The sequence below is a fragment of the Myotis myotis genome, unplaced genomic scaffold, assembly GCF_014108235.1.
Source record: "Myotis myotis isolate mMyoMyo1 unplaced genomic scaffold, mMyoMyo1.p scaffold_m19_p_4, whole genome shotgun sequence".
Taxonomy (NCBI): domain Eukaryota; kingdom Metazoa; phylum Chordata; class Mammalia; order Chiroptera; family Vespertilionidae; genus Myotis; species Myotis myotis.
Window position 1 is genome coordinate 28041034 of NW_023416346.1, and position 25342 is coordinate 28066375.

Genomic DNA, 25342 nt, shown 5'->3' on the forward strand with positions numbered 1-25342 from the left:
TGTGTAGTGAGGTATGGGGGGGGGTACAGAATAATTTTTCTGCAATTCATTCAATAAGTTTTAGTGGGGAATTCAGGGCAAGAGAAAGTCTATTTCCAAGATCTTGAATGGAAATTTCTGGCCAGGCTTGCCATAGACTCATTGTAGTCCAGTCATCTCATTGTACAGGTGGGTGAATTTTGAGGCCCTGATGAAGAAAGGTCACATAGCTAATTAGTGGGAAAATGGAAATCAGTTTTTACCTTTGAAAAAGTACTCTAGGCAATTATAACTGTCATCAAATGCCTGCAATTTTGATTTCAGTTACTTATTTCTTTCCAAAATGGTAAGAATGAAGCAGAGAGAATCTCTGGGCAAAGGCTTCCAAAATAGAATGGCAATGCAATATGTCTGGACAGTCTAGAATTAAAGGTTTGGCCTTTGTATGCCTAAATTTTCCATTTGTCTGCACTGTCAGCAGATAAGAATACAGCTGAAGCCTTGTTGATGTTCAGGCCTGTTTTAGCCACATCTTCCAGTCCCAGCCTTCGACTAGAGGTAATGGGAGAACTAGGCAATATTCCCCACTGTTCTCCAAAGGCCCTTCCAAACTAAGCTCAGGTCCAAAGTAGCATGCCTGTATAAAGGCTATAAGCTGCCGGCCAGTGTGTTTCAGTGGTTGAGAGTTGACCTATGAACCAGGAGGTCATGGTTCGATTCCCAGTCAGAGCACATGCCCGGGTTGCAGGCTCAATCCCCAGTACGGGGTGTGCAGGAGGCAGCCGATAAATGATCCTTTCTCCCTCTTTGAAATCAATAAAAATAGATTTAAAAAAGAAATAAAAGAAAGAACCTAGAAGGATAAGAAAATTAAGAACTTTGATAAAAAATATTTTTTAAAAAGGCTATAAGCCCTAAATTCTCCTTGAGTCTTTTTTTTTAATTAAATCTTTATTGTTCAGATTATTACATTTGTTCCTCTTTTTTCCCCCCAAAGCTCCCCTCCACCCCGTTCCCACCCCACCCTCTGCCCTTACCCCCCCCCCCACTGTCCTCATCCATAGGTGCACAATTTTTGTCCAGTCTCTTCCCGCATCTCCCACACCCCTTTCCCCCCCAAGAATAGTCAGTCCATTCCCTTTCTATGTCCCTGATTCTATTATAATCACCAGTTCATTCTGTTCATCAGATTATTTATTCACTTGATTCTTAGATTCACTTGTTGATAGATGCATATTTGTTGTTCATAATTTGTATCTTTACCTTTTTCTTCCTCTTCCTCTTCTTAAAGGATACCTTTCAGCATTTCCTATAATCCTGGTTTGGTGGTGATGAACTCCTTTAGCTTTTTCTTATCTGTGAAGCTCTTTATCTGACCTTCAATTCTGAATGATAGCTTTGCTGGATAAAGTAATCTTGGTTGTAGGTTCTTGGTATTCATCACTTTGAATATTTCTTGCCACTCCCTTCTGGCCTGCAAAGTTTCTGTTGAGAAATCAGCTGACAGTCATATGGGTATTTCCTTGTAGGTAACTGAGTTTCTTTCTCTTGCTGTTTTTAAGATTCTCTCTTTATCTTTTGCTCTTGGCATTTTAATTATGATGTGTCTTGGTGTGGTCCTCTTTGGATTCCTTTTGTTTGGGGTTCTCTGCACTTCTTGGACCTGTAAGTCCATTTCTTTCACCAGGTGGGGGAAGTTTTCTGTCATTATTTCTTCAAATAGGTTTTCAATATCTTGCTCTCTCTCATCTTCTGGCACCCCTACAATTCTGATGTTGGTACGCTTGAAGCTGTCCCAGAGGCTCCTTACACTATCCTCGCATTTTTTGGATTCTTTTTTCATTTTGCTTTTCCGGTTGGGTGTTTTTTGCTTCCTCGCATTTCAAATCATTGACTTGATTCTTGCGCTCCTCTGGTCTGCTGTCGGGAGTCTGTATAATATTCGTTATTTCAGTCCATGTATGCTTAATTTATAGTTGGTTCCCCAATATAACATCGAGGGTCTCATTAGTTTTCTTGTAGATCTCATTAAGTTTATCAGCGGCTTCTAAACAGTTCTTGAGAGACCTTAAAAGTGTGGTTCTGAACTCTGTATCTTCCATTGACAATTTTGTCCTGTTTCTTTGTCTCCGCATTTTGTTATGCTTCCTTGGTGCACCCCCTAGTGGTCTTTGTGCGCAGTCTTATAGTTAAACCTTGATTGTTGTATCTAATACCAGGGAGGGTTTGACCTCCAGGCCAAGTGGCTATGAGAATCAGCTGTGACTGCAGTGAGAGAACTTCTGTCCTCTAGGGAGGTGCTAATCTAGCCTTTGCCTGAGGCTATCCGGCAAATGCCTCTGTGCAGGGCTTGGGCGGGGCGGGTCGCACAGGATCAACAGGGTGGGCCGGAGAGAGCAGTTATGGCGGCTCTCAGTCCTGTCCCCAGGGGCTCTGCCTCTCTGAGTCCCAGCGACCGCTGCACACCTCGGAGAGAAAGCTGCACTCGCTCTGACCAAAGCCAGACAGTCCCGCTTCTCCCGTTTGAGCCTGGGTCCCTAAAGACTCGCCTGTATCTGGAGCTCAGAGTCTGCGGCTCCCTCCCGATTGAAAACGCCAACCGCGCCCTCCGCCGCCAGCCCACTCCGCACACTCCGCACCTCAGAATTTGACTTCAGCACTGCGCCTCCTCTGAGTGTCCGTATGCGTTTCTCTTTCCTCCTTGTTGTAGGACTTCCACTCAGCCAGAGTTCCTGTGGTTCTGGGTGATGTCCGTTCAGTTTTTTAGTTTCACTTTTGAAGTAGTTGTTCAAGGCAGCAAACTCTGGCGTTAACCCATGCCGCCATCTTGGTTCTCCTTCCTTGAGTCTTTAATCCCAAGATGGCCAGTGCCAATGCCTAGCAGACTGCATCTCTCCAGAAGTAGGAAATGTGGGCTCTACCAAAAGGAAGACCATTAGTTCTTCAACAAACATTTGCTGACTGATAATTCTGTGCATGGCATGAGGCTAAGACTGGGGTCCTCAAACTTTTTAAACAGGGGGCCAGTTCACTGTCCCTCAGACCGTTGGAGGGCCGGACTATAGTTTAAAAAAAAAACTATGAACAAATTCCTATGCACACTGCATATATCTTATTTTGAAGTAAAAAAACAAAACGGGAACAAATACAATATTTGTATTTGCATGTGGCCCGCGGGCCGTAGTTTGAGGACCCCTGGGCTAAGACATAGAGATACAAAGTTGAACTGTAGTTGGCCTCAATGAGCTCCCAGTCAAGTAGGTGAGGCAGACAACAACCAATTTCACAGGGCAGCTCAACATCAGCACCTACAATACATCAGGCACAATGCCCTTTCTTGGGAATGCAAGAGTAGATAAGCTCAAGTCCAGCCCTTACCACCTCAGAGACAAACAGGAAGACCATGTCTATACAGGGTTTAACTGCTGTGAAAGAAGTCTGCCTAGAGAGCTGAGGGAACTCTGAAGAGAGGGATATAAAGGGAGTGTTGGTCTCAAAACCTGGGAAATCACCAATTGGATTGAGGCAGTAAAGGCCCCTGTTAAACACTTTGGCTAGTAAATCAGATTAGCTGCAAGCCATATAACCTCAAGCGAGTTTCTGAGAGTTCAGAGCAAGGACAAGGTAATTCAAGGGGAAGGTTTGCGTATATTAGTACTAGTTTCAGGCACAATTGTGACGCAGACTGAAGTTTGTTGCCCCTCTGGAGCCTCCTCCCAAGTTCTGTTTCATTTAAAAATTTTTCTCTTTACCTAAAAGGCCTTTCCCAGAAAGAATGCTAAATTAATTTTTCCTGATATGTGAATAATTGGAAACAGCAGTGTCCCAGACTTGCCTGAGAATATGCATGACACCTGGTGTCATTCTTAATTATACGTTTGATCTTTTTTTTTTTCTTCTGGTGTGATATTGTGATTTATAATAAGTATATATTTGATCTTTCCCATGTTTCTGGCACAGAGCTCCTAAAACCCTTGGAACTTCCTAAGTGATAAGAGCAGACAAAGGTGTCTGGATATTCATAACCCTTTTTCAGCCACACCTGAGTTTATGTTAATGAAATGACTTTTGTACCCCACCTAAGGATGGGGTAGCTGGTTGCCAATTCCCTGGTTGAACCAACCATATAATTTAAAGGTTGGAACTTTTAGTCCCACCCCACCCCTTACCTCTGGGGAGGGGTAAGGGGTTAGAGGTAATCAATCACTGTGGTCAATGATTTCATCAATCATGTCTATGTAATGAAGCCTTCATAAAAACTCAAAAACAAGGTTTAGCCCTAGCTGATTTGGCTCAGTGGATAGAGTATTGGCCTTCGGACTGAAGGGTTCTCGGTTCGAGTCCCATCAAGGGCACATGACTTGATTGTGGGCTCAATCTGCAGTAGGAGGCATGCTGAAAGCAGCTGATCAATGATTCTCTCTCATCATTGATGTTTCTATCTCCCTCTCCCTCTCCCTTCCTCTCTGAAATCAATAAAAATATATTTAAAAAAACAAATAAAACAACAACAAGGTTTAAAGAGCTTCCAGTTTGGTGAACCAGAATTTTTCCACGTACTGCCATGCTGGGCCTCAAAATCTATGGAGACAAAAGCTTCTTTGTTTGGGACCTATGTGTCTCTTCTTCTGGTTGTTGATTCATACACTTTAATATCCTTCATAATAAACCAGTAATTTAGTGAGTAAGCTGGTGTCCTGAATCCTGTGAGCCACTCAAGCAAATTAATCAAATCCAAGGAGGAGGTTGTGTGAATCTCTGATTTATAGTCAATAATTCAGAAGTACAGTACAGGTAACAACCTGGACTTGCAATTGTCATCTGGAGGGCAGTCCTGTGGGAGTGAGTCTTTTACCTCTGGGTGAATTGGACCCAGTGATTCCACTTCTGGATATATATCTGAAGAAACCCCAAACACTAATTTGATAGAATACATGTAGTGCTGTGTTCAAGCAGTGTTGGTTACAGTAGTCAAACTATGGAAGCAACCCAAGTGCCCAGCAATAGATGAGTGGGTAAAGCTGTGGTACGTATATACAATGGAATATTACTCAGACATAAAAAAGAATGAAACCTTACCATGTATATACAATGGAATATTACTCAGACATAAAAAAGAATGAAACCTTACCATTTGCTACAGACATGGATGGACCTAGAGGGTGTTATGCTCAGTGAAGTAAGCCAGAGAAAGACAAGTACCATATGTTTTCACTTAAATGTGAAATCTAAACAGCAAAATAAATGAACAAACAAAACAGAAACAAACTAGTAGATGCAGAGAACAGATTGATGGTTGTCAGAGGAGAGGATGGTTGGGAGGCTTGGTGAAAAATGTGAAGGATTACGATATAAAAATTGGTACTTACAAAATAGTCACAGGGATGTAAAATACAGTATAGGGCAGTGATGGTGAACCTTTTGAGCTTGGCATGTCAGCATTTTGAAAAACCCTAACTTAACTCTGGTGCCGTGTCACATATAGAAATTTTTTTTATCTTTGCAACCATAGTAAAACAAAGATTTATATTTTTGATATTTATTTTATATATTTAAATGCCATTTAACAAAGAAAAATCAACCAAAAAAAAAAGTGTTCACATGTCACCTCTGACACGCGTGTCATAGGTTCGCCATCACTGGTATAGGGAATATAGTCAATAATATTGTAATAACTATGTATGGTGTCAGGTGGGTACTGAAAATATTGGGGGTAACACTTTACTACAGACATAAAATTAATATTGAATGTAAACTGTCATTTAAAAATCTAGTTGATTCCCTGACCGGTTTTGCTCAGTGGATAGAGCATCGGCCTGCAGACTGAAAGGTCCCAGGTTCAATTCCAGTCAAGGGCATGTACCTTGGTTGCGGGCACATCCCCAGTGGGGCGTGTGCAGGAGGCCGCTGATCGATGTTTCTAACTCTCTATCCCTCTCCCTTCCTCTCTGTAAAAAAATCAATAAAATATATTTAAAAAAATATCTAGTTGAATTGTAGGACATTCAGCTGGTGATATGGGCAAATCTAGAATTTAGAATTGTTGGAGCTGAATCTTACCTGGAAATTTTTATTCAGTAGGTCTAGGGTAGACTCTGGGAATATGTTTTAACAAGAGCTCCTAGTGATTCTTATCTTCTGGCAAATTTGGGAAACCATGATTAAAAGCATGTGCCCAGGAATTCACAATAAAGGCTTTGATCCCAAATGTGGAGTCTCAAACACACATACCTAAATAGTACAGTGTATAGGCTTTTAAAATTGTAATAATAAAACAGACCTTATATTTGAAGAGCATCCTATACTTACCTTATCACATATGCTATAAATATTACCACATTAGAATCTTTTAACAGCCTAATAAACTATTAAAAGGGTAGGCCAATGAGTCTTGTACCCATTTTAGGGATGAGGAAACACTGCCAGGGTGTAGCTTATAATATAATTGGAGAGAAAATAAATACTCATTAAATGATGCAAGAACAAAACAAAGCAATACGCCTACTTTGTAAAAGAATACCTTATGACACAGAATACAAGGTGTGAGGAATATGGAGCCCAAAGGTCGCCTAGGCAAGTAGGAGTCCAAAACCTCCCAACAGTAGGAGATATGTCTGAGTTTGGAAACTTAGTTATTCTTATGGTACCAGGAATTTTTTCTATACTGGATTCTCATGTGAACTGTACCAGTTACATTTTCTACAACTACATACTCTACCAAAAACCAGTCTGACCTGCAAGGGAAGTACAAGCTTTGGTCCTTTTGCAATGCTCTGCTGCCTAACCAGTTTGTGTTTGCAAAATGACATGTGGCTGGGTCAAGATGGAGATGACCTAGTAAAGGGAGGGTGGTTGTTGTATTAGGCATGACTAGGAGGCTTTATGGGCCTACTTAGGGCCTCAGATGCTGTGGAGTTGAAGGATTTCATTTCATCCAGTTGTATTGATGTTTTTTCTGGATCAGGCATGGGTGCTGGCAGCTGAGGAATTCATTGTCTAGGTAGGAGGGAAAGGAAGACATATGTGTGGCTAGTGATGATGTAAGTCAGGAAGCATTGCAAAGCAGAATAAGCAACATTCTATGGTGATGGAGCAGGAGTCATGGAAGTCCCATTTGTTTATTTTTGTTTTTGCTTCTCTTCCTCAAGGGGACATATAAAAAAAAGATAATACTCACACTGATGTCAAATGATTTACTACCTATGTTTTTTTCCTAGGGATTTTATGGATTCAGGCTTTACATTAAAGTCTTTAATCCATTTTGAGTTTATTTTTGTATATGGTGTAAGAAGAGTGATCCAGTTTAATTTCTTGCATATATCTGTCCAGTTTCACGATACCACAAGCTACTGAATGGGAAAATATTTTCTCAAATGATATATCCAATAAGTCAATTTCCAAAATATATAAGGAACACATGAAATTCAATAACAAAAAATAAATAAACAATACAATCCAAAAATTGGCAGAGGACATGAAGAGCCATTTCTCCACAGAAGACATATAGATGGCCAACAGATGTGAAAAGATGCTCAACATCACTAATCATCAGGGAAATGCAAATCAAAAGCACCATGAGATATTTCCACCTCACACATGTCAGATAGCTATCATTAATAAATCAACAAACAACAACAAAAAACCAACAAACAACAAGTGTTGCCTATGATATGGAGAAAAGGGAATCCTTGTGCACTATTGGTGGGACTGCAAATTGGTGCAGCCACCGTGGAAAACAGTATGTAGAGTCCTCAAAAAACTAAGAATAGATCTACCATAGTACCCAGCAATTCCACTTCTGGTACTTATCTGAAGAAAACAAAAACACTAATTTGAGAAGATATATGCATCCCTGTGTTTATTGCAGCATTATCTTTAAAAGCCAACATATGGAAGCAACCTAGGTGTCCATTGATAAATGAATGGATAAATAATTGAATAGTATGCAGCTGTAAAAGAATGAATTCCTGCCATTTGCAATAACATGGATGAACCTAGAGCAGCCGTGGGCAAACTACGGCCTGCGGGCCAGATCCGGCCCGTTTGAAATGAATAAAACTAAAAAAAAAAAAGGACCGTACCCTTTTATGTAATGATGTTTACTTTGAATTTATATTAGTTCACACAAACACTCCATCCATGCTTTTGTTCCGGCCCTCCGGTCCAGTTTAAGAACCCATTGTGGCCCTCGAGTCAAAAAGTTTGCCCACCCCTGACCTAGAGGGTATTATGTTGCTAAGAAGTGAAATAAGTAAAACAGAGAAAGACAAATACCATATAGTTTCACTTATATGTGGAATCTTAAAAAAAAACACCACAAAATAAATGAACAAAAATAGACTCAGAAACAGAGACCAAAGGTATGGTTGCCAGATGAGAGGGCGTGGGAAGATGGGTGAAAAAGGTGAAGGGTAATATAATTAATAATATTGTGATAGGTTTGCACTGTGACAGATGATTACTAGAATTACAGTGGTGATCACATTGCAATATATAAAAATGCTGAATCACTATATTGTACACCTGAAAAATTATTTTAATGGAAAGCTTCACGAATTTCTGCAGGGGACATGCTAATCTTCTCTGTGTTATTCCAATTTTGGTATATGTGCTGCCGAAGTGAGCACGTACACCTGAAATTAATATAACTAATATAATATTTCACACCAACTATATTTAAATTTAACAATTAAAGAAATAGCTCTCAAGGGAGATTCTGGAAGTTTATTTGAGGACATGGCATTTCCCCTGGGCCTTGAAAGATAGGTAGTATTGCAAAGACAGAGAAGGACACTATTAAGTAGAGAAAATCTGTGAGAAAAGGCATCAGAAGCCTGAGCCCAAGGGATATTTCCGAGCAGCCCATTGCTTACATGGCCAACTGGGGAGAATTCTTTGGGCCTTATGCTTGTGGGGAGGGTCCTGTGGCAGCTGTACCTTGCTCTTCCTTTCAGAAATTAAAATTTAATTTTGATAATTCTATTTGTTTTATGGGACAGTCATAGTATTTTTAAAATATAGTTTTTTTGATTTCAGAGAGGAAGGGAGAGGGAGAGAGATAGAACATCAATGGTGAGAGAGAATCATTTATCGGTTGCCTCTTGCACACCCCCTACTGGGGATTGAGCCCACAACCCAGGCATGTGCCCTTGATCAGAATCAAACCCGGTACCCTTCATTCCGCAGACCAATGCTCTATCCACTGAGAAAAACCGGCTAGGGCTTGATAAATCTATTTTTAATGATACTTCAAGGGGCCTATGGTTGTTACTGACTGACCACCTTTCAAGGGGGATGATTTGAGGTAGCAAACACTGGTTGGGTTTTCCCAGGCCCTCCTGTCTTTCATGGATGGCCAGTTGTTTGGGTTAGAGTATTGGGTGCATCAGAGAAGGATTACAGAGGGCCTTTTATCCCATGCAAAGGGGTGTAGGTAATGCTGAGACATTGGGAAGTTTTCAGTCACCTATACATCTTAGATAAATCCCTCTGATTGCTGTCTGGGAGATGGACAAAGGCAAGAATAGGAGAGAGTCCAAACAGGAGGCTGACTGAGAAAAAGGTCATGGGGCCTAAACAGCACTGAAGATGGAGTGGAGAAATTTGGTCAATAGGACACATCTTAGAGGTAGAATCAACTAGCATTTGGTATTCACTGGATCTGTGAGTGTGTGTAGGGGAGTAAGAAGCGGGAAGAGTCAAGGGTGGCTGTGTAACAAGTGCAAAGGCAGATGGCACTTCTGTAAGTCTCTAGTCTCAAGGAGTGTAGAGAGGAGAGGGGAGGGGAGGGGATGGGAGTGAAGGGAGGGGAGGGGAGTGAAGGGAGGGGAGGGGAGTGAAGGAGGGGAGGGGAGGGGAGGGGAGGGGAGGGGAGGAAAGGGGAAGAGAGGGAAAGGGAAGAAGGGGAAAGGAGGAAGGGGAGGGAGGGGGAGGGACTGATTAGAGACAGAAGGAAGAAGTTTGGAGCACTGAGAAGGAAGAAACCCTACAGGCCAGGTGTCAGTAAGGAAGCCACTCCTTCAGCGCAGGCCCCGCCCCCGGCTCCACCTCTTCTTCCTTTTTCCCACCCACCTCATAACAGCAGCTCTCGTCCTAGAGGGCGAAGAGAGGTGGTATTTGAGTCCTCCGGTATCCCAGCAGGCAGTGCAGCCTAGAGACGCTGACAAAGGACTGAAGGAGCAGTCGCAGCCTTGGAGCCGGGTTTGCCGAGGTGAGAGTCCCCCACCGTCCTGTCACACACTCCTCCGACTTTGGGAAAACGTGGAAGTTACGTTGCCGAGAGACCCTGTGGAAAGAACGAGCAGTCCCCAAACCCAGAGCCTGGCTCAGTGACTGACAGCAGGGCTCCGTGGCGCCTGGATGCGGGTGGGAGGTGCAGAGAAGGAATCTAATGGGGTTCTTTCTGCTCTATCTCTCTCAATTGCCCTGCAGTACGCGGATCCCAGCCCCTAGTCTGGCCGGCTCCTGTGTGTGTTTCTCCTGCACGGGCAGAGGCAGCAGGCTCGGGAACCTTGCTGTGCTTGCCAAACAGAGTTCGGTTACCCCGGGGATGCGACTCTGGGGAGAACTCTTTGACGGATGTTTTGAGGAGAGCTGGGGGAGGGAAGTTGACTCCCTGTTCGGGGTGACACCGTCCTTGCCTTTCTTCTTTCCTCCAGCTCTACTGGTGCACTCATTGAGCAACTGGAAGGAAATCGGCGGGGTTGGAGCGAGGCGTTCTGGGGTGGCTGGAGGGAGATGAAGGTGGGGTGGAGAGGCTGGTAGGGAGAACGAACGCCTTCTTAGAATGGTGGGGGTGGGGTGTAGGGGCTATGTGGCCTGTATGCTTCCCCCTTCCAGGACCTCTGCATGGATCCTGATGGTTGCACCAGCTGCTCGGCTGTAAACAGGCTCACATGACCTGTTTCGCTTGGAGCCGGCCTGTGTGGGGATGGGGGCTGGAAAGGCTGGGCCCGGCCAATCAGGTGGAGCTGAAGTCCTAGGACAGACCGTTTGATACTCTCTCCCCTGCCCTCCCGCCCTTAATCAGTGCTCTGCCGTTTCCCTTTCAGGGTAAAGTAACTGACATCTGTCCTCTACGAACTGTAGTAGCATTTCTGCACCAGTAGACTCAAAGACCTCTCATAGGGGGGTGAGGGGGCAAATATTAGATGAAAACAGTCCCAGATTTTTTACATTTGAAAGGAAATGAGATTGACGCAAACCTGAAAAACTGGATCTTTTGGATCTTGCCTAAAAAGCAGTCCTGTTCTTTAGGAATGCATTGCATTCTTAATGTGAATTCCAGACAGGGAAAAGTCTACTTTTTCAGGCAGGGCTCACATAGGGTTTAATATATTCTTTTATTTTTTTAAAAAATATATTTTATTGATTTTTTACAGAGAGGAAGGGAGAGGGATAGAGAGTTAGAAACATCGATGAGAGAGAAACATCAACCAGCTGCCTCCTGCACACCCCCTACTGGGGATGTGCCCATAACCAAGGTACATGCCCTTGACTGGAATCGAACCTGGGATCCTTCAGTCCACAGGCCGACGCTCTATCCATTGAGCCAAACTGGTCAGGGCAATATATTCTTAATGCTGAAAATCTTGTCGACGTTTCCTAAGTGCTGGAAATCTGACTATAAGATGCGATATACAGGATATTGTATAGGCCGGAGTGGACACCAACTTTTAAATCATGGTATATTTGGTATAAAGCAGTTGGAAGTTTGGAAAATGGGGCCAAACGTGCCTTTCAATTTGTTAATGTCTACATACCCAAACAGGATGAGAGTTTCTGAAGTACTTGAACTCTCAAAATAAGAGGTTTGCTCAAATATCAGTATATTTGAAAATGTGGAATTGTGCAAATGAGGTAGTTATGTAGATTCCCGTTACGTGTAATATATAATTAAATATAATGCGCAATATTCAGTGTAATGGTACTCTTTTATAGGCAAATATAGTACATAGAACAAATAGCTTATAAAATAATGCATGTTTCTTCCCTTAACTTGTTCATGCACATTTTCTCCCCAAATATTTTTTAATGGAGCTTGTTACATTTAACTCCAATTCCTGAAAATGTAAAACAAAAAACTCCAAGAAAAGCTTCCCCATTCTCTACTAGATAAATAAAGTAAGTAATTTGCTATTATTTTTCTGTTTTTTAAAAAGTTTAAAATGGAAAATAGAGGAATTTATTTTTTATTTTAATTTTAAAAAATATATATTTTCATTGATTTTAGAGAGGAAGTAAGAGGGAGAGAGTGATAGAAACATCAATGATGAGAGAGTCATTGATTGGCTCCCTCCTGCACACCCCCTACTGGGGATCAAGCCTGCAACCTGGGCATGTGCCCTGACCAGAATCGAACCCATGACCTCTTGGTTCATAGATTGATGCTCAACCACTGAGCCATACCACCTGAGCAAAAATAGAGGAATTTAAAATCTTATCTAAAATTTAAAGGAGATTATCAGTATTGCTCTTCATCTGGTTTTGCCACCCTGTAGCATTCTGGAGAATCTTGCCCTACAATAAACAGATTACGTGATTTGCTCTCTGAGGGCTTCCATTTCCTCATCTGTAATATGAAAATTTTATCTTAATCTCCAGGGTCTTTTATAGTTCTCCAATTCCATAAAATAGTGCATTTTTTTTATTGGGAATTATTCTTGGCCAAAATAAGATTGTCAAATAAGCCAAGATATTGATATCAACTAAAAGAACATTCAATAAGTAACAAGAGGTATCCAGAGTCCTAATAGAAATAGAAATTACTGAATAGGTTGACCTGTACCTCTCCTTCTCATTCTCCTCTCTATCAGGAAATTAAAGATTGCCTCAGCTAAATCCTATTTCCAAAATCAGAAATAACAGTTCCACTTGACTTTCTTGACCTTCATGGCATAGTACAAAGTCTGATTCTTTCACTCATTACAACTTTTTCCTGAAGTAAGTGGGCTATGTGATCAGTGATGAAGCTAGAATAAAAACAAGGTGGTTCTAGCAGGGCCTCACCTTGGTAGTATCTTGGTTAGATCACCAGAACATTTTTTTTAACTTTTCAGGGTTTGAAATTTAATTTTTCCAGCACATCCAGAAATTATTCATCAATCTCAGGAATTGACTCACACTAACCAAACTCAAAAGATTTCTTTGTTAATATATGAATGCCAGTTTACTAACTTACAGTGAGAAGTAGAACTGCCAAGCAGACCAGGAGACACATGTGCAAGCTAGGGCACCCTTTGTTCTTGACACCATGGGAAAACATAGACGTTGCTCTTGACCTTCCTTTATTCTGGATCATTTCTTAAAACATCTAGTGGTCAATACATTCAACAAGAGTACAACATGTTTTTATGTAAAAGCCATTTCAGTAACACCTTTGTATGGATCTCTCCTAGTCTCTTGATAGAACTTGGGCCACCTGCAAAGCATCTCTAAAATCTGTTTCCTCTCCATTCCTACTGTCTTAATCTAGGCCAGTGGTTCTCAACCTTGGCTGCACATTAGAATCACCTGGGAATCTTTTTAAAATCCTGATTTCTGGGCCTCATTCTCCGGAAATTCTGTTTCTTTGTTATGGAGTAGGAAACAGAATTTACGGCGGATGAGGCCCAGAAACCAGGATTTTAAAAAGATTCCCAGGTGATTCTAATGTGCAGCCAAGGTTGAGAACCACTGATCTAGGCCCTCATCATCTCTCTAGGCCTCACTGATTCAACAGCTTTTTTCTTCTCACTATGACTACTCTAGAGTCAGGTGCTGTGCTTGACTGGTCAATGGCAATCAGCTTCCTACTTAAGATCTTATCCAGCTAGTTCCCTGCTTAAAATACTATGGAGGTTTCCCATTGCCTGAAGCAGTGGTTCCAAGTGTAGTATGCATCAGAATCATCTGGAGGGCCCCAACCCCAGATTTTTTTTTAATTTTTAAAAATATATATTTTTATTGATTTCAGAGAGGAAATGAGAGGGAGAGAAACATCAATGATGAGAGAGAATCATTGATCGGCTGCCTCCTGCATGCCCCCTACTGGGGCTGGAGCCCACAACCCGAGCATGCACCGGCCCACCGGGAATTGAACCGTGACCTCCTGGTTCAGAGGTCAATGCTCAACCACTGAGCCACATGGGCTGGGCAAACCCCAGAATTTCTGATTCAGTAGATCTAGGGTGGGACCTGAAAATTAGCATTTCTAACAAGTTACCAGGTGAAACTGCTGCTGCTGTTCCAGCACCACATGTTGAGAAACACTGGCATCCAGAATCATGTGTAAAGCTCTCAAACTTGGCTTATAACAGTGGTTCTCAACCTTGGCTGCACATTAGAATCACCTGGGAATCTTTTTAAAATCCTGATTTCTGGGCCTCATCCTCTGAAAATTCTGTTTCTTTGTTACTAATGTTGTGGCCCCACCCCATAACAAAGAAACAGAATTTTCGGAGGATGAGGCCCAGAAATCAGGATTTTAAAAAGATTCCCAGGTGATTCTAATGTGCAGCCAAGGTTGAGAACCACTGGCTTATAAGATTTATCTCCATCCACCTCCAGCTTACCTTTCCTGGCTTATCTCTTTCATACTATTTTTTAACTATAGGCAATGCCAAAACTAATTTTAAGAGTCCCTTTCATCTATCTATACATATTCTTCCTGGAATTTATCCCTCTCCACTACCTCTGAAAACTCCCGTTTAAGGCAGACTGTTACTTTCTTTATGCTACCAGAGCATTTTATATCTATCAGCCTTTTAACACTTAATACATCATATTCTAACTACTATGTGTATCTGTTTTTCCTGCTGGATGAGTTTTGAAGGGTGAGAGCATGTTTCCATCTTTTCCCCACATTCCATAGCACAGTGCTTGGTATATAAGTGCTCTGTCAATGTTTGTTGAATGAATTTGTGATTCTAAAACTTCTTAGAGTACTATATGTAGCAACATACATACTTCATATAATGAATTAATATGGATATTGCTTTGAGAATTGCACATCTTGAAATAACAAAGACATTGAGATATTGTGAAACAAATGTTGGAAATAACTAGCTTAAAAGAAATATCTTAAAAAAGACATTACTGGACATCCTTATTTTTTAAATGCTTAAAGCAGTGGTACTCAACCTTCCTAATGCTACGACCCTTTAATACAGTTCATGTTGTGGTGACCCCCAACCATAAAATTATTTTCGTTGCTACTTCATAACTGTAATTTTGCTACTGTTATGAATCGTAATGTAAATATCTGATATGCAGGATGTATTTAGGTGACCCCTGTGAAAGGGTCATTTGACCCCCAAAGGGGTCGCGACCCACAGGTTGAGAACCGCTGGCTTAAAGCATGCACTACTCAACTTTACATCTTTTTTTTGTGGGTTTTTTGGTGTTTGTTTTGTTACTTTTTTGTTGTTGTTAATCCTCACCCGAGGATATTTTCCATTGATTTTTCTTAAAATATGTTTTTACTGATTACAGAGAGGAAGGGAGAGGGAGAGGGGGATATAGAAAAATCAATGATGAAAGAGAATCATTGATCGGGTGCCTCCTGCACGCCCCCTACTGGGGATCGAGCCTGAAACCTGGGCATGTGCTCTTTATGGGAATTGAACCTGGGATCCTTCAGTCCACAGGCCTACGCACTTTCCACTGGGCCAAACCGGCTAAGGCCCCATTGATTTTTAGAGAGAATGGAAGGGAGAGGGAAAGACAGAGAGAAATATCAATGTGAGAGAAATATCGATTGGTTTCCTCCTGCAGGAGCCCCAACCAGGACCGGGGCTGGGGAGGACCCTGCAACTGAGGTACATGCCCTTGACCAGAATCAAACCCAGGACCCTTCGGTGGGCAGGCTGAGGCTCTATGCACTGAGCTCAACTTTACATCTTGCATATGTAATAACTTATCACTACATATCATTTATAGCAGTCAATCCCATTAGCAAGATCAAATTATACAAAAAACCTAGCAAATTTATAAAAGCAAAAGTATTTAATATTGAGCATTGAACTATTAAAAAATATAAAGAGAATATTATAACATCACTTGTATAAGAGTTAGCTTTAGGAAAATACTAATAGATGATAGTGAAACTCAAAGAGGAAGATAACTGAGTTTATGAAACGGGAAGGAAATAGAGGTTTTAATGCCATTGAGAGTAAAGCAAAAGAACTTGTTGCTCTTAACTATTTCTTACTTACTTGGCATTGACAAGGACTGCACCAAGCATGGAGGAAGAAGATAGCCCCTGTGCCCAGATAAAAGGGAGCAGGCCTGGAGGTGGAGCTAGTAACCCTAATCAGAGTAAACACAAGAGCCAGGGACAGATAGTAGCTGGTGTTCTGAAGCCAAGGAAATGGGTCAGTAGTTTCTGGGGAAGTCTGTACTTTGAATCATCCCTGTCTGTTTCAAGCTTTGAACCACTTTATTATAAAAATATCTAGGTTTCACTTTTTTCATTTGATTTTTATCACAGCCTCATGTTCTCAAAAAAGGAGGGACAAATGACAAGATGGTTTCTGTGGTCTTAACAGTTTTGAATCTATGGTGGTAAAAGATATCAAAACTCCCCTGTTTATCTCAGTCTCATCTTTTTCTGCTCAAGCCAAAGTGAGGGGAACAGAAAATAATAAAATTTGGGGGGGGGGTACTGGTCTCCCTGGACTGATGGTAGAAAGTGTGTGTGAGGATTTCAGTGTATTTAGGCCTTTATTGGGGGGTGTGGGAGTAGTTTGCAAACTGATCACAAGGTGGTATACATAGGGTTTTCTTTCAAATTTCATTTAGGATTGCATTTCTGTGCCTTTAGTGCAAGATGGGTGGAGGCGGAGGGGAGGTGGAAGAACAAGGTAGTTTCCTGTAGCACCAGCTCCCAGCTTCACAGTTTCCCTGTAAGGTCGAGGGTATGGGGGTATGTTGGAGCCTCGTATTTCTTTCTCTCTTTTTTTTTGAGCCTGGTATTTCTAAACACTGTTGACCCAGTTGGGCACTGAAGAGCCAGAGGAGCTGATGGAAGAGGAGGGAGATAGAAGGAAGAGAGGGGAGAAATGGGTAAAGACAGCTGGAAGTGCTGATCGTCTGTTCTCCTTTTACCCCAACCTATGGCAAGGTAGCCATTATAGCAGTGATGGCGAACCTTTTGAGCTCGGCGTGTCAGCATTTTGAAAAACCCTAACCTAACTCTGGTGCCGTGTCACATATAGAAATTTTTTGATATTTGCAACCATAGTAAAACGAAGATTTATATTTTTGATATTTATTTTATATATTTAAATGCCATTTAACAAAGAAAAATCAACCAAAAAAATGAGTTCAGAGGTGACACGCGTATCATAGGTTCACCATCACTGCACTATAGATTTACTGTTCCTCTAATTGGGATCCTTTGCCTGTCTTTGGATGAAGTGTGTTCTCTTACGGGGAAGAGGTGTTACTTGATGAAGGAGACAATTCTTAGTAGACACCTGTAGGTTAACTGATAAGCTCAGTATCTGCTAAGAGCCTAACAGTGAGCTTGGGTATATGTAGGATGAAATTAAAACCCCACAGGAAAACAATATGGCACTATGCCTGAAGTCTGGGGAGTCAAAATTAATCCACACAAAACAAAATTCAAAATAGCCAATCTATATGGTAAGAAAATAAAAATAACATAATAGCCTGGCTGGCATGGCTCAGCAATTGAGCGTTGACCTATGAACCAGGGGGTCACAGTTCGATTCCTGGTCAGGACATATGCCTGGGTTGTGGGCTTGACCCCCACTGGGTTGCATGCAGGAGGCAGCCAATCAGTGATTCTCTCTCATCATTGATGTTTCTTTCTCTCCTTCTCCCTTCCTCTCTGAAATCAATAAAAACATATTTAAAAAAACATAATAGCCCTAACCGGTTTGGCTCAGTGGATGGAGCATCAGCCTGCAGACTCAAGGGTCCCAGGTTCGATTCCGGTCAAGGGCATGTACCTTGGTTGCGGGCACATCCCCAGTAGGGGATGTGCAGGAGGCAGCTGACCAATGTTTCACTCTTATCGATGTTTCTAACTCTCTATCCCTCCCCCTTCCTCTCTGTAAAAAATCAATTAAATATATTTTTTTAAAAACATAATAAAATCAGTGAGATCCATGTAGATCAGGATGGTAGAAGAAGGAGGCTTCAGAGAGAAGGGATTTGAACTAGGCTTTGAAGAATGAGGAAAATAATGGTGTCCAGAGAGAACAAGTAAGATAAACCTTGGTTATTAATGACTTAATGAACATTTACTGACAACCATAGCTATTTTATAGTCAGGAAAAGAAAGTGTGCACATCTTAGTAAGTGGAATTGTCTCGATATTTTCTTTATAAAACTGAAAAGGAAACATATATATCAAGAATTGAATTTTGGCCCTAACCGGTTTGGCTCAGTGGATAGAGCATCGGCCTGCAGACTGAAGGGTCCCAGGTTCGATTCCGGTCAAGGGCATGTACCTTGGTTGCAGGCACATCCCCAGTAGAGGGTGTGCAGGAGGCAGCTGATCTATGTTTCTCTCTCATCGATATTTCTAACTCTCTGTCCCTCTCCCTTCCTCTCTGTAAAAAATCAATAAAATATATTAAAAAATAGTTTGTTCATATAATAGTAACCAAAACCTTAAAAAAAAAAAAGAATTGAATTTTGGATCATCCTTTGAGAACTCTGGAAAAGGAGGGACATTTTTTAGAGATGAGGGCATGTGTGGATGTTAGCATTAGGGAGGCAGGATTTTTGAATTGAGACACAAAAGAGATGATGACTGGAGCGGGGACGGCAAGTGCAAAGGGCCTGCAGCGGGACCATGCAGCCCGTGTCGCCAACAGCAGGAAGGCGGCCCCCCGAGCCTTGGGGGTCTTCTGGGACTTGGGGTGCTATTGAAGGCTGTGCCAGGTATTTCCCAGCATTTCTTCATATTCCTCACAACAGTCCCTTGAGGCAATTCTCATCCTCACTTTACCAAAGAGGAATAGGAAAGTGTGAGTAGTGACCAGACTCCTTCCATCAATACACTGGTAAGTCCCTCACTTACCCTGGACCTGCTATCCTCAGCAGTAAAATGAGAAGGCTCAGGAGCTAACATTCTTTGACATTGTGCATGCTTTTATAAAAACAATCTTATAAATAAACTAGAGGTCTGGTGCACGGATTCATGTATTGGTGGGGTCCCTCGGCCTGGCCTGTGGGGACTGGGCTGAAACCGGCTCTCTGACATCCCCTGAAGGGTCCCAGATTGCAAAAGGGTGTAGGCCAGCCCAAGAGACCCCACCAGTGTACAATTGTGGCTGGGAAGGGACCACAGGAAGGCTCCAGGGCACATCCAGCCCATCTCTCCCAGTCCCAATTGGCTGGACCCCAGCAGCAAGCTAACCTACAGGTCGGAGTGTCTGCCCCCTGGTGGTCAGTGCGTGTTATAGTGAACGGTCAAACGGACATTCGGACACTTAGCATATTAGGCTTTTATTACATAGGATTTGCATTAAGATTTTATTGGCTCTGTATGCTGGTATTATCACTCCCCAGAATTTCTGTACCTTATTGTTTTTCAATGTGGACTGGAGTGAAGAGAAAGTGTTAATCTCCAGAAAACCATCAATTAAAGGCAGGTGTTAATTTCATTAGGTTTGCTGGAAGAGTCTCTGAATTTGCCCTGGTGACCTGGTGTTAATTCCTCCCTAATTTCCACTGGTTGGACTTTAGGAGGTAACACATCTTTTCCAAGATATGTGAGAAACGGAATCAGGGATCTGAAAAGAAATAAACTGCTCAAAAAATACTTATAGTGACCAGGGAATAGACAGCTTATTCATGATTTGTGGGGAAATGCGTACATATTCAAGTGGTAAAGAGAAAGCTTAAAAATTAAAACAATAAGAATTTCTACTAAGCCAATATATATATAAAGCTAGTAAAATTTCTACTCTGACCTGTGACGATTAACTTCTCAAGGTTAGAACCCAGAGTGTAGCACTTGGTCTGTGTGGTTAGTTTTAATTTTATGGTTAGCTTTATAAACCATCTTATATGCTTTATAAGAAAAAGTTTTACATTTTTCCAGGTTTGCAAGTTATCTTAAATAAACCTTTGTTTTTTTTCATTGCAATGAGTTTGTGGTACACAGAATTATTTTAATTAATTGAAGTGATTCTATTTTACACACAGTTTTAAGGTTTTCAGTGTTATTAAAGGATCATAAATTAGAAATACAATTAAAAGGGGTTTTTCACAAATTGTTTCTAAATTTCTTCTTGTGTTTCAAAATTGGCACCTTTTTCAAATTAGGCCCTAGGAGAGTTGTTGTGTAACTCAAACTTAAAAAAATATTTGAGCCCCAGCCTGTTTGGCTCAGTGGATAGAGTGTCGGCCTGTGGACTAAAGGGTTCTGGGTTCAGTTTTGGTCAAGGGCATGTACCTCAGTTGCAGGCTCGATCACCGCCCTGGTTGGGGCAGGAGTAGGAGGCAACCAATCAATGTGTCCCTCACATCGATATTTCTCTCTGCCACTTACCCTCCTTTCCACTCTCTCTAAAAATCATGGGAAAAGATCCTCGGATGAGGAGTAACAACAGTAACAATTTGAATAGGTATTCATAGTGTTCAGAATTCAAAAAATGAAAAAGGGCATCTGGAGAAAACTCTCCCACCTTTGTTCCTGGCCACTCAGTTTGCCTCTCCAGGGGCAACCCTGGCTATCCTTCCAGAGATATTTTACCCATTTCCAAGAAAATAGGTTTACATATTCTTTTATCTTCCTTTTCCACACAAACGGCAGCATGCTTTACACTCTGTGTTGCACCTTGCTTTCTCACTTAATGCTACACTTGAAGATCAGTCCAAATGCATATTATACAAAGAGCTTCCTCTTTCTTCTTGACAGATATCTGGTATCTCAACACATGGCTATATCATGTGTTATTTAATGAATCTACTATTAATGGATAGTTGGGCTATTTCCAATCTTTTACTAGCTCTTACTGAGTGCTTCACAAACTTTATTTAATCCTTAGTGCTGAAGAAAAAACAAAAACCAAAAAACCTTTCACATACACTATTTCACACAGGAGGGACATTTCTACCAGATAAATTCCTAGAACTAGAACATAGATTTGAGGGTATGCATATTTAATTTTAGCAGGTACAGTGGATGTGCCAATTTATCTCCATGCCATCAATGTTAAGAACATACCTGATTGCTCCCATCATGTGCTATCAAACTTGTTGATTTTTGCCAATCAGATAGGTAAAAACTTTTATCAGTATAGCTTTAGTTGGTGGGTGAGGTTATAAACCTTTCGTAAGTTTAAGAACAATCTGTATATCTTTTTCTATAAATTATTGCAGTGTTTGCTCGTTTTCATATTGAGTTGTCTTTTGGTAATGATTTGTAGTTTCCTTATATATAGTAGGAAAATTAGACATTGCCTATGCTATGAATTGAAAATGTTCTTTTTTCTTTGCTTAGTAAGTATTTTGCCATGCAGAATTTTAAAAGCTTTAATATAGTTGAATTTACCAAATTTTTTTGGTTTCTAGTTGTTAGAAAGTCTAAATTATAAAAAAGAAACTATTTCCCAAGATTTCTAGTGTTTTATGGTTTTCTTTCTCTTTTTTAAATATATGTTTTTATTCATTTCAGAGGAAGAGACAGAGATATAGAAACATCAATGATGAGAGAATAATCGAATGACTGCTGCACGCCTCCCACTGGGGATTGAACCCACAGCTGGGCATGTGCCCTGACCTCCTGGTTCATAGGTTGATGCTCAACCACTGAGCCACACCAACTGGGCTCTGGTTTTATTTCTTTACATTTAAACTTTGATCCATTTGGAATTTGCCATAATTTTAAAATTTTATAAGGAGTAAGGTACAAATTCAACTATCTTCTACAAATCAGATATTCCACCTTTTATCATAAACTAAATTCTCATCCTAACAGTTTTAGAATGAGATGTTGAATTTTATTTAGTAATGCCAAATTTGGATGTTCTATTTCTAATAGTCAAACTTACAAAGAAAGTAATTATAAGTCACTAATCATCAGTGAGAAGCAAATTAAAACAACAATGTGGTATCACCTCACACCTGTCAGAATGTCTACCATCAACAAATCAACAAATGACAAGTGCTGGCCAGTTGTGGAGAAAAGGGAACCCTAGTACACTACTGGTGGGAATGCAGACTGGTGCAGCCACTATGGAAAACAGTATGGAGATTCTTGAAAAAATTATGGGACTGCCATTTATCCAGTGATCCCACTTCTAGGTGTATATCCTTAGAAATCCGAAACACCAATCAGAAAGAATGTATGCACCCCTATGTTCATAGCAGTGCAATTTACAATAGCTAAGACCTGGAAATAGCCCAAGTGCCCATTAGTAGATGAGTGGATAAAAAAGCTATGGTACATTTACACCATGGACTACTGTGCACCAGTAAAAAAGGATATCTTACCCTTTGAGACAGCATGGATGGACCTAGAGAGTATGCTAAGTGAAGTAAGCCAGTCAGAAAAAGACAAGTATCACATAATCTCACTCATATGTGGAATCTAAAGAACAAAATAAACTGATAAACAAAATAGATCCAGAAACACAGAAGCATGGAACAGACTGTTGAATTTTAAAGAGAAGCTGGGGGTGGGTGGGACGAGATTAACCAAAGAACATAACCCATGGACACAGACAATAGTGTGGTAAAGGCCTGGGGTAGGGGGTGGGTGTGGGCTAAAAGGGGTCAATAGGGAAAAAAGGGGGACATCTGTAATACCTTTAACAAGAAAGATAAATTTAAAAAAGAAAATAGGGGAGCAAAAAAGAAAGTCAGTATAGAGCTTATTCTTTTTTTAGCTTATTATTTTCTATTAAAAAACCCTAGCTGGTTTGGCTCAGTGTATAGAGCATCGGCCTGTGGACTCAAGGGTCTCTGGTTTAATTCCAGTCAAGGGCACATGCTCTGGTTGTGGTCTCGGTCCCCAGTAGGGGGCGTGCAGGAGGCAGCCAGTCAGTGATTCCTTCTCATCATTGATGTTTCTATCTCTCCCTTCCTGTCTGAAATCAATAAAAATATATTTTAAAAAAATAAAAATAAGATACCAAACTTCTGAGAGTAAATTAGAATTATGTAATCAAATGCTTTTCGTAATAATCTTAGTTTAATTTTATTCAAATGGATCATTACTTTGGTATAGCAGAAAGAATACTGGACTAAGAAGCAAGTGGCCTGCTGACATTTTTGTCTTAATCTGGTCTCTTCCTAATTTAATAAAACAACAAACAGAACATTGCCTGGCCTAGAGTAAGTACTACAAGTTTTACATATATTTATAATTATTTTAAATCTTTATTGTTGCAAGTATTACATACTACCCCCTTCCCCCCCATTGACCTATTCTAGCCTGCCCCTACCCCAGGCCTTCACCACCCTATTCATTCAGTATAAGTGATTAATGAAAAAAGTTTGAAATTTCTTATGAATCATACAAATGTTAAATGTTACAAATAAAAACCGATAGGCAAAAATGGGGGACATCTGTAATACTTTCAACAACAAAGATAATGAAAAAATGCAAAAAAAATGTTTAAAGGTCCTTTAAGCTTGGTAAAAAACAACCCTGTTATGAGCTACATGCATGCTATGAAATATGGACATAAAGTAGCATGATGATCTGTGGGGAAGCATGGGACTTGGTTGGAAAGTCTGTAAGGAGGATTCTCTGAAAGGTCAGAGGCCTCTAGGGGGACCTTGCCGAAGGCCGCAGACCCTGCCTTGACTTTTCCAAACAAGTCTGAGCCCCCGGGTGTTTTGCTTGAATCTTTATATTTAGACTTCAAAACGTCCTTGTTAAAAGGACACTACAGACGCATGTGTCTTCTCAAGGATGCTTACCCTACTGATAGTATCTAATAGTTAATTTTAGTTCAAGCTGTTGTTAAAATAAAAGCCTAAGGAGGCAGGCAAATAGGGCTGTTTCCATTGCTCGGGGTCTGCCATTCAGTTCTGTCAAGTATGATCTAGGAGAGTGTATGAATTATGACTTTTTTTAACTGACAGTATTTTTTGGCTTTTTTAAAAAAAAATCTTTATTGTTGAGAGTGTTGCATATGTCCCTTTTTCCCCCCATTGCTCCCCTCCAACCAGTTCCTGCCCCATTCCAGGCCTTCACCACCCTACTGTCTGTGTCCATAGGTAAAATCTTTGGTTAATCTCTTCCCACCCCCTCCCCACTTCCCTCCGAGATTCGTCAGTCTGTTCCATGCTTCCATGCCTCTGATTCTGTTTTATTCACCAGATTATTTTGTTCATTAGATTTCTTGTTCATTATTTTTTAATTTTTTAAAAATATTTTTTTATTGATTTCAGAGAGGAAGGGAGAGGGAGAGAGAAACATCAGTGATGAGAGAGAATCATGGATTTACTGCCTCCTGCATGCCCCACACTGGGGATGGAGCCTGCAACCTGGGCATGTGCCCTGACCGGGAATAATCAAACCCCAACCTCCTAGTTCATAAGTCAGTGCTCAGCCACTGAGCCACACCGGCCAGGCTTTTTAAAATTTATTTTATTTTTTAATTTTTAGATTTGATTGTTGATAGATATGTATTTATTCCCACTTTATTATTTATATTTCTTCTCTTCTCCTCCTCCTCCTTCTCCTCCTCCTCCTTTTCCTCCTCCTCTTTCCTCCTCCTCCTCTTTCCTCCTCCTCCTCCTCCTCCTCCTCCTCCTCCTCCTCCTCCTCCTCCTCCTCCTCCTCCTTTTCTTCTTCTTCTTCTTCTTCCTCTTCCTCTTCCTCTTCCTCTTCCTCTTCTTAAAGAATACCCTTAACATTTCATGTATTACTGGTTTGGTGGTGATGAACTCCTTTAGCTTTTTCTTGTCTGTGTAGTTATTTATCTAACCCTCAATTCTAAATGATGGCTTGAAAGTTTCTGTTGAGAAATCAACTGATATTCACAGGCACTCCCTTGTAGGTAACTAACTGCTTTTCTCTTGCTGCTTTTAAGATTCTTTGTCTTTAACCCTTGTCATTTTAATTATGTTGTTTCTTGGTGTGGGCCTCTTTGGGTTCCTCTTATTTGGACTTCCTAGACTTGTAAGTCTGTTTCTTTCACCAAGAAGGGGAAGTTTTCTGTCATTATTTCTTCAAATAGGTTTTCAATAGCTTGCTCTCTCTCTTCTCCTTCTGGCATTTCCATAATGTGTATGTTGGTATTGTTGAAGTTGCCCCAGATGCTCCTTACACTATCTTCATATTTTTGGATTCTTTTTATTTTTGCTCTTCTGATTGGTTATTTTTTGCTTCCTCGTATCCCAAATCATTGATTTGATTCTCTGAATCCTCTACTCTACTGTTGAGTCC

The 25342-nt window shown here is 40.9% G+C and overlaps 1 protein-coding gene and 1 pseudogene across 5 annotated transcripts in view; one reads left to right on the top strand and one right to left on the bottom strand.

Annotated features, from left to right (window-relative positions):
• Positions 1 to 8505: 8505 nt before the first annotated feature.
• On the bottom strand, positions 8506 to 8606 carry LOC118654836 (annotated as a pseudogene).
• Positions 8607 to 10054: 1448 nt separating this feature from the next.
• The window catches only part of MOSPD1 (motile sperm domain containing 1), a 73947-nt gene continuing 58659 nt past the window's right edge, over positions 10055 to 25342 (top strand). For 4 of the 5 annotated variants that reach the window (XR_004966945.1, XR_004966946.1, XR_004966944.1 and 1 more), the window contains exon 1: positions 10055 to 10189. The gene's annotated coding sequence lies outside the window, so the exon portion shown is untranslated. Of the gene's footprint in view, positions 10190 to 23170; positions 23278 to 25342 lie in introns of those variants that run through there. The other variant, XM_036305091.1, reaches the window with a different exon arrangement.